The sequence below is a fragment of the Lepidothrix coronata genome, unplaced genomic scaffold (genome assembly GCF_001604755.1).
Source record: "Lepidothrix coronata isolate B3197 unplaced genomic scaffold, Lepidothrix_coronata-1.0 Scaffold4, whole genome shotgun sequence".
NCBI lineage: Eukaryota > Metazoa > Chordata > Aves > Passeriformes > Pipridae > Lepidothrix > Lepidothrix coronata.
Window position 1 is genome coordinate 3,809,616 of NW_016690184.1, and position 10,320 is coordinate 3,819,935.

General features: G+C 38.1%; 1 long non-coding RNA gene across 1 annotated transcript in view; it reads right to left on the minus strand.

Moving 5' to 3' along the window:
- Positions 1-980: 980 nt before the first annotated feature.
- LOC108502166 overlaps positions 981-10,320 on the minus strand; it is a 37,384-nt gene continuing 28,044 nt past the window's right edge. Inside the window, exon 2 of the long non-coding RNA XR_001876352.1 lies at positions 981-1,484. This is a non-coding gene — a long non-coding RNA (uncharacterized LOC108502166). The remainder of the gene's footprint in view (positions 1,485-10,320) is intronic.

Here is a 10,320-nt window from a genome sequence, read left to right on the forward strand (position 1 = left end):
TGCATTCTTTTGAATTCTTTTTTGTCCATTTTGTATAAGTACTACTTCAAATCCTTACATGATCTTTTACCATTCTCCTGTTGTCTTTCCATTACCATCCCTTTCCAAACCTTTCTTACACTCTTGTAAGAGCCCTTATTTAGAAGATTTTATATTTAAAAACCTTTTCTAAAAAGCTGAAGCAGCAGGATCTGAAGACATAAGAATGCTATTGCAAAAGAACAGAAGGTGATCTTTGAATTCAACTGTATTATGAAAAATTTCTTAAAGAGCCCAAAAGGTGTGGTCCCCCCAAATAAATGAGAAAAAAGATAAAAGAGGGGAACAATATTTTTCTGCCAAAGTCACTGCTTAAGAAAAGCTGCAAAACTCACTTTATGAATATTTAGACCCTGCCAGCAGGATATTAGATTTAAAAGGAAATTTTTTTCCAGCTTATTCTACATTTAAACTGGGAAGTTCTATTTGGCCAACAGCAAATAGAATGAAAGAAACACAAGGAAGAGGAAGATTGCCAGGACAAAGTACAAAGAATCATACAGTCTGGGGACCAAGTGGCAGGGAACAGCACGTGGAAAACATAAGGTAAATACCTTTGTATCTTTAATTAAGTTAATTTAGAGTTAATGTTGACATCTGAATTTCTTTGAAAAGAAACTGACATTTGAAGCTCCCTAGAACTGTTTTGCCTTCTAACCTCTGTTTCTAGCTCTTTTGGGTAGAAAATGAGAATTGAGTAAATTTTAGAAACAAGAACCAACCTTTTAATTTTGATTAAATACACTACTGATGTGTAAACCTGAGGATGTCCACTTTTATGTACCACCACCTATAGATAAACAGTGTTACAGGTCTGTTTTAATCACTGCTTAAGAATGAAAGTATTGTAATGCATTATGGCTACTATTTAAGCTTCCCTCAAGCCAGCAGAGCAGCCAAAGCACATCATAAGGCCCTTCTGGTCAGAACACAAGACACTGATGACATAATGCCATAATTTGTTTACTGACACCATAATGTAAAGTATGAAATACAGGCTGACAGAAATACAATCAACACAGAGCTCACAATATTCCATCCTTGCCCTCTGGACGATTTCCAAGGCAGGAAGAGTAAACAGCCTTCTCCCAGCTTTCTTAGTTTCCACAGCTGAGAGTGTAGGATGTTTACAATACCTGTCACTCAGAGCTCTGGAAAACAGACCAAATGTCAGCAGACCTCATACTGACTCCTTCACTGATTGCTGGAAACATGCAGATGTCAAGTGACGGGAAGGAAAAATCCATATCCATGACTATTGTATACCATATGAATCCAAATCAATGTTAAATCCTTTGTGGAAAAGTTGGAAGGTCTAAGAAAGAAGTTCAAAATAAAGCTGAGCTTCAGCATCTCCAGAGGCCAGTCAGTGTCATTGCCACCACTGTATTGCAGGCTTACTGCCAGTTCACTCCAAAGTACTCCTGAATGTCTTGAAGTTGTGCCTGCAGAAAACAGAGAATTCACCATTTTAATAAGTGCACACAGAAAATCTAACAAACAAGCAGAAAAATGGTCTTTACATTCCACAAGTAAAAGCCATCATTTAATTTCCAAAGGACTTGAAGCTTTTAAGACAATTTAAAAGCAATATCTGAAGTGCTGACTTACAGGAGTGCCCACAATATCTAGCGTATTTTTAATTATCAGAAGAATGATGGTTCTGGGACACTTTTGAATACTATGAGGAAAAGAATACTTTTAAAGACATGGCTTGTTAAATTGAAGAGTTTGATTAAATAACAACATATGACTGTTAACAGCAGTTTAGGTAGGTTTGAGAATGTATTTTCCTCTCAGAAAATGATTAAGTATTCAGTTTCCTTAAATGCATCACCTCTAAGGGAAAAAAACACAAACAAAATAAAAAAGTAATAAAAATGATAAAAAACCCAAACCAACCAACCAAAAACCCAAACAAACAAAAAACCCCAACCAACCAACCGGAAAAAAAAACACCAAAAAAACCCAACAGGAAAGAGGGGACTATGTAACTGCACACCGCACTTGACCGTGCATAAGAAGGCCTAGAGATTTGCAGGAGCCTGAAAAGTTGAAATAAATCTAAAGGTAGAGATCATGTTCACCTTCTAGTCTACTATAAAATATGGACTTCAAGGGCAAAGGTGGCAAAAATTGAAAGAATCAAAAGTTTTCTTTCTCAAGCTGTCTGTCCTCAATAAATCATCTCTCTGGTCAGCAGTTAAACAACCTATGCTAGTTCTGTACTAAGATTCATTTCTCCTAAAACACTCCACCAATATTTCATGTCAATGAGGTCCATGGGTTGGATCTCTCTAAGGCATACAATAGAAGAGGAAAATCCCAGTCTTTAATAAAGCAGCCACACCAGTCAGAGTGCCAGGTAACTGCAAGAAACAGAAGAGCCTGGTGTTGGCTCAACAATGAATCCAGCTGTAGAAACAAAAGCATAAAGTGCAGAAAGAAAATCATGGAGCTGCTCTTTCAGAAAAGAAAAAGGAGTAAATCTCAGAATAACCCACTTGTGAATCTCAGGAAGTCATCTAGTTCCAGGCCTGGTGGAGGCAGGGCCAGTTTTGAAATCCCACATGAACTGCAGCTAGACACCTTACATTGCTCATTCAAGGTTTTCCAGTTTATGTATGATGTGCAGAAGGCACTTCAACACTTTACGAAGTTGAAATACTGTGGTCGTCCCTGACTGAATTTACCACAGCACTCTCAATCTTTAGCTGACAGGCATCTGATATTTCTACTGCTAACAGATCCTATTTTGATCCTCTTATGGCTATGACAAATTTTTTTATATTACATGATCAATCATGATATCATCCTGATGTGCATCTTTATTACTGTTGGTTAGAATCACTATTTACGATTACTTTTCCTGTACAATTCAAATTTCAGGGCTTAAAATCAGACAGCTGACTTGGAAAATATTAACCTATGATAGACTCTAACACTAAAACAGTTTTTCCAAGTTTAATAAATGGGAAATAATGTAAACAAAAAAATTACCCCTCTCCAGTATGTCCCAAAGACAAAAAAACGCACCCAACTATGCAAATTCAGAAAGAATGGGTATTATATTTGCTAAAAAGTAAGTAGCAAGAAAAAACCGCAAACTGTCTGGTTTGGTTTTTTTTCTATAGCAGGAAAAAAGTCTGCTTTCAAAATAAGTCTATGAACCATTGGAGCTGTTGGCTTCATATGCAAGAAAACTTATGAGAGCCAGTGCAGTAACAGGCAACATACTGTCAGCACACAAAGGAAGAAGAGTTGTCAAGGCAAATGGTGTAGTGACAGGGAAATAAATACATGAAAGAAAAACAATCTGGAAATTCAGAACAAAAAAATCAGAATAAAAACTAAGCAATATATTATGGTCTCACAGAATCATAGAATCCCAAACACTTTTGCAACTTATTATATATTCTTCAGCTCCAGCATTTACTTGAATGACACATATGACACGGGACTTTAAAAGTCAGTTTTACATATATATTGCAGATGTGCTTCTGAAAGGTGCACCAGTCAGTCATAACCTCAAACAATTTAAGGAAATCTTCTGGCAAGAATTTCATTTATATTCAACATAGTAATTCCTATTCTGAAGGGTCTACAGTCAAAACGAGCAACAGGAGAACATGACAGCAATTAAATGATGACTTCAAGCACAGGTTCACTGTTTTTCTACTGCTTCTCTACTGACTGCCTTTGACTTCCAAATCATTTGAGGTAACCACTTTTTTTACTAGTATTGATGAAGTCAAAGATGCATCTAAGGTGACATACTTGGGGAGGGTTAAGAAGTTACACACGTCACACCCCTTTGCCAAAATAGATGCCTACCACTTGCTAGGCACAGTTCCTCATCTGTGTCTAGGTACCCAGACAGCAGCAACCCTCCTGCCTCAGCTTTCATTGCAAAGCACGTACTTCTACAGGTGTCTGAGAAGAAATAAAGCTTCTGATTTGCCAGCAAGTCCTGCACAAAGCTAGGCTAAAATCCTGCAGCTGACAGATCTAAGGGCGGGCACTACCTGCACAGATAGCCACACAAGTGATCATGGTCTCAGCAAAGCTATCACAATAGCAAGGATGAACTGCTGCAAAAAAAAAAACTTTCTCCCCCAGACTTCCAAGAGGCAAGGTGTTAGTGATACAGGTATACCCCATCTTAGAACCTGCTCTCCCTCCCTTGGCTTCACTGTCCTACACTTGAAGGACATGACTGTAAAATATAGTACAGAGAGTTATGAAAGAAGCAACTGCTAAAAGAATGTAGTGCAACAACAAAACCTACAACCCCAAATCCCAACTGAAGCACTGCCCTGCCATCACCTGGAAAGAAGGGATCCCGAATTGTTCAATAAATGCCACACTACAGAGACTGCATTCGTTCGTTCACTTTCATTTCACAAGAGGGCACAAAAGAGAGGGACTGAATAGAAAACCTGTCTCTTCCCTTTTTATCAAGTGTCCTAGTTAGGACAGCTGGGACCAGTTCATCACTGGATGGGTGTAACCCAAAACTGTGTATTCTATAGCCTTCCATGCCATTTCCCAGAAACTGTTTTCAATAGACTATTTACACCCTCTGCCCAGAGTAGCCTGACTCCTCAGGCTATAAACTAGGTGTTAAGAGGCCTTCGAGATAGGAGGGTGCCTCCCTGTTCCTCACACCCTTTGTGAAACTCTCTGCTCTGAGGAAAGTACTGGGCATTCCTGCCTGAATTGGAGAATATATAATCTTGGAACTTTTTTAACCACTCGTGGGATCCAGAAGAAGACTGCAGACCACCGCTCTCAACCAGACTGCAGACCACCGCTCTTGACTGGACTGCAACCACCACTTTCAACCAGACTGCAACAGCACTCTCACCAACAGGTTTTCCCCCTCTCCCTTTATTTTGGACTCAGGGGGCCCAACCAACACCACTCTGTTCATGCCCCAGGGTGCTGGGTTATACATTTGGGTTTTGTGGGTTAAAACCAATTGTTTGTCTGTATAATCGTACTTATTGTATTATTTTATTAAATTGTTATTCTGACTTATAATCTCTCTTTTGGGTTGAGTTCATTTTCCCCTGCTGGTTTACCTTTAAACCAGCACATCAAGTTAGGTATTTAATTTCTTGTAATGATAAGAAGTTGGGTGCCAATGTAAGCAAATTACTCACTGCTCACTTTACAGAATATTTGTCTGAACCACTCAATTATATCACTCAACAGCAAATGACCAAAAAAAAAAAAAAAAGAAAAAGAACCCTGTTTGTAAACAGGGAGAAAATTATATATATGTTGTGAGGTCTAACACCTTTACAGCCTTGTCAGATGAGCTGACATTATGCTACTTTCTGTGACTTGTGGCCCTCTGAAACAGCTAATCTTTCTGCTACCTTTGCGTCAGACACACCATTACAATGACGGAAAGTATCACTGAACATTATGGATATTATGCCATTAGCAAAATTAATGAGGCACTATTTATATACTAAGCCCTCTTACACTGCCTTTTACAAAAGTTCAAAACAATCTCCAAAAGCTTCTTCAAAATCTATAATGCACACAGGGAAGGCTGATCTACCTACGAAGAGACTACCTCATCCACCTGCAGTGACCTACTTGAGGGGCAAAATACTTGTGCTGAATGCCCCTTCCGAATACAGACAGCTTAAAAAGCAGCAGGCCCAGTGAAGACTGCAATGTATTTAAAACTCTTCCTTCCTTGCCTGGTGGAGTCCTGGAGTAAAGACTGTGTGATCTTAACATTTGGAGATATTCCCAAATTACCTCTTCCACTGAACAGCCACTCGTCTAGAAGCAGACAATAACATCTATAGTACAACAGCCAGGTCAGTTTGAAGTAAGAGTTGAGATTTAGACTTGGGAAGGAGCAGGCAAAGTGGCAGGCATCCTTCAAGCTTAGCTAGATCCCCCTTCATGTGTCTTCATTGTGTGGTAGCCGTGAAGACTGAAAGACTCCCACTTCTGCTGCCCTCCTTGTACACAAAGCAGCCTTTCCCTCAAAATTGCCGAGTTTACCTTTTCACCTGCCTGCTCCTGGAAGAGCACACAGCTTCAGTGAACAACTGGCCCAACTTTCTCCAAAAAACCCTGGCATGGTTCTAAGATTACTTCAACCCCATGATGATGAATTCTTTTTTTTCCTATCCTGAATATTCTGTGTTCCATTGTGGAAACAATGGAATGTAAAGAGAATCTCGGAATGTTAAGAGGAACACCGGGGTCACTGTCTGATGGGGAAGACTTAGAAATGGAGGTGAATCTCGGTGCTCTTCTTTAGCAGCTGCATCTGCCATCAGCTTCAAAGAAAGAAACCTATCCCATTCATTGTCTTCATGAGCCTTGCAACTCTTTGAAGGGAGGGGAGAAAAAATAATAAAGTTTCCTTTTTCACAAACACAAGAAAAAAAATCTGAAATCAAAGTCAGTATATGTTTAAACTGCGTAAAAGAGAGATTAGTTTCAACCATGTTAAACCTTTTTTTCCCTGAGAGTCAGAAGCAACACAGTGGGAGAAGAACAGCCACAACACAGAAGCCACAAAATACAGTGGAATAGATCAAAATACAAAAGCAAGCAGATTCTAGACATCTTTGAATTAAAAATATTTCAAATACCATACAAATATATAAACTACCACTAGATGTCAGTACAGCCTAGAGAATTACTACTTTGACCCTCTACTCAAGGCTGATAAAGGTATTTATTTAACATCTCCCACAACTGTTCAGGTACACAAATCCAGACCTGCCACCAGTCCTGAATGGAAAGAGTCACGTGAAATAGAAAGCCTCCCTTTCATACAGAGAAGCAGCCCCGAGGCTTGACATATCTCATTTGCATGTTATCAACATGAAATAAAAAACAAGCAACAAAGCTGTAAGAATAGACATAAATTTCTACTGCTGCAGGACATCAAGAACCAACTTGATACTAAATCTCTACGTAAGGTTCAATGCTTTCCTTCCTCATACTTGTCAGATTCTAACTATGGCATTCATCTTGGCCCCACACATTCCCATTCCCTCTGTTCCCAAATAGCTTTAGTCTCCATAGATTATGCTGCAAAGTGTCAGGGAATATTTAGCAGTCAGGTTGCTAAGCTAAATAAAGCTTTTCTGCAAAGCAAGCATTACCATCTCTGTCCTTGTGCTACAGCAGAGGCTCCCTCCACCTTCTCCCCATCTCTGATTTTTGACAAGAGTTGCAAAGGAAAGTGTCTCCCGAGCATCCCCAGATGATTTTGCTTCAAAACTTCTAACAGCACCCTTTATCTCACTTCTTCATGTAAATATATATCAAAATCTAAAATTTCTTGATGGTAGAAATTAGTTTCAGCATAAAAACATTTTTGCTGCTTCATGTCCAAATTCAGTTACACACCTGGCTACTGTTAACTAGAGAAGATTCACAGGCTACTTAAATAAAGAGCAGAACTTACTTTAGACCATTGGTGCAGAAATGAAAAACAATCAAAAAAGGAAAGAAACCACTCCCCCATCCCAAACATAATCTAGATTATTTAGTTTCAGCAAGTATTTTCAACTTTGCTAGTGTATAGATCGAGCTTTCTGTCCTACCACAATCAACAGGTCTGTCTTTGAAGCAAAAACATGTATTTAGAGAACACCAGAAATTGTAGAAATAACAGAAAAGAATCGTCAAGTGATTAAGAAACCTAACTTAAAATTTTTGCTTGACGTAGAACCAGTGGATGTTGGCGACATCTTGATTCCCATTTTGTGTGAAATATGCAGGTAAGCAAAGCAATATACATTGACCTATGGATATTTACATCACGAAAACTTCATTTGCAATTCATTTCTTAGGTATAAGACTAATGTAAGAAATCACGTTTATAATTTTAATACTGCCTTGTTGCACAATCTTACAAAAATCTCTTGTATTTTCTTACCAAATGCAATCAACTCAGTGGTATATTCTTAGGTCCAATGTAAAGAACTTAAAAATAATATAATTAAAAGAAATGTGTTAAGTTAAAAACTGTGAACAGAAAATTAACGCTTTAGGCAGATGGTTAGGAAGAGAACTTACTGAAATATCTCTGTTGTGCTTTACGGGGTCGTTTTAGCACAGCTCTGAGGTTTCAGCTTCAGTATTAAACCAATTAGATTTCCTTTGCATGGTTTCATATCTCAGGCTGAATAAAATTGAAAGAGCAACAGAAGTACAGAAACACACAGGCTTTTTTTGAGCATTTATGTTTTTTTAACATAGTCAGCTGGATAACTTGGGATATTCATATAAAAAGAGATATAAAAACCAGAGAGACAGACAGCATCCTGGAAGATTTATCTCCTATAATTTGGAAGGGGATATGGAGTACAAAATACCTATAAATTGAGCAACAGCAAATACAGAAAACTGAAGCTGAAGTACATTGCTTCGTGGGAAACCCCCAAACCACTTAAAATGGCATCCCAATTGTGTCCAAAGGAAGAGTGCCTCTAATTTCATCTAAACTAAGCCCTGAAACCTCCTTTCAATTCAGGTGAGCCACATAGTATCGGAAGTTTCTCTTGGAGGAACCTAATCACCAAAGAGGGAAAGCAAGTTTTGTTGCAAAGCAGACTAAGTGCTTAATTAAACATAAAAATTACAAGCGTGTTTCACCTTGCTTTTGAGTTTCATCAGGAAACCTTTCACAATTCCTATTTTGTTCCATACAAATGCAGGTCTTTGTCAGGTTAAAACAAGAGGTAATTTATGTGCACTCTCTAAATTGGAATTTTTAATTCATGATCTTGGCTCTAATTGTAACAAAGGCCCTTGAGGCTCATAGTTTCTCTCTGTTAACCTCTCTCCCTCAAATTCTCTACACGTAAACACTTGTTTCTACAACAGCTCTTCTGCAAGTCATTTTTTCCCACTTTTTTCACATTCAGAACATGCAAAACCCAAACCCAAGCGTCTAAGTTTTACACGTGCCACTTGCTCATTCTGAATTCGCTATGTCCAGGTGACAAGTACTATTCCAGTCACACTCTATTTAGGAAATCTCCAGAACATTACATCAAGAGTACATGACTCAACAGCCATCTTGCACACTATGCCAGAATAATAGAATAGGTGGCTCCTTTCCCCTGGGAAATCTAGCTTCTTAAAAATCAAAGTTTTAAGAAGGTAAAGAAGAATTTCAGCTTCTGCAGGAGCAAAATTGCAAAGATGCACTTAAAAGTTACTGAAGAGTTCACATCAGCAGCAAAGTTTGAGTAGAAAGAAGCTTACAGTTACTTACTATTTAGCACAACCTAATTTCCTAAAATCTTTAAATTAAAAGTTCACCCTTGACTTTCAAAGGGGTTTTTGCATCCTTCTCTATATTACCTGAACTATGTTCAGCTAGCCTTTAACATTTCCTCTACACCCACCAAGTATTTAGGTCTGCTGCTGAATCAGCTGCAGCAAATGGCATTCAAGCTGTGAGACTTTGACAAAGGCTGGCATTTCAATAGTTACATGGCAGTATTCAATGACTGTGCAGATGGAGAATGGTGGATGCATCTTTTTTCCTCAATGAAAAAGGTTCTAGATAAAGATGCTTTTAATAAAGGGTATTTGCCAACCTGAAATGCTGTCATTTTTATACAGTCAAGTGGGAATAAGGTTTGGCAGAATGTTTGAAACACTTGTATATTCAAGTTTTCTTGCTGCTGTTGGTTTAAGAGTTCTATTAAATTCACAAAAAAGAATTAAGCAATGCAGAAAGCATTTCCTACTGCTAATGGCTTATAGTTCCTATAAGCATGTTAAAATAGTTTTGTTGGTTGATTTGTTCTTAATGAAAATCCCTTTTCAAGGATTTACAAATAAGTTTTTATGGAAAAGTATGCACTATTAGGGAATTTTCATCCTTGAGCTATTTTCCTCTCCCTAGATCACTCAATTCTTCACTAAATACCCAGATTTTCATTTCATCTCTAAGCACAGTAGTTGCCTTAAATTTCAGTTTCCTATTTTCATCCTAGATCTTCTTCAGGTTAACTTAGCTAACAGTGTTCTTGCCAAAGTCCAAAGATATTTGCCCTGTTCCATCCCTGTGTGTTTTTAGTTAATCATCTTTTCTATGACAGTCCAGAACCAGCTCTTTTATTCTGCTACTCCTTCCTTCCCTATCAGAAGATATTCAATATGTTTTTAAAGTGTAGATCTTTAAAAGCTCTACTGGAGCCCATTCAATCTCTGGAAGGTCTACTTTGCAGTTAAAAAAAAACAAACCTGCCCCCATTGTGAACATGGTCCAGAAAA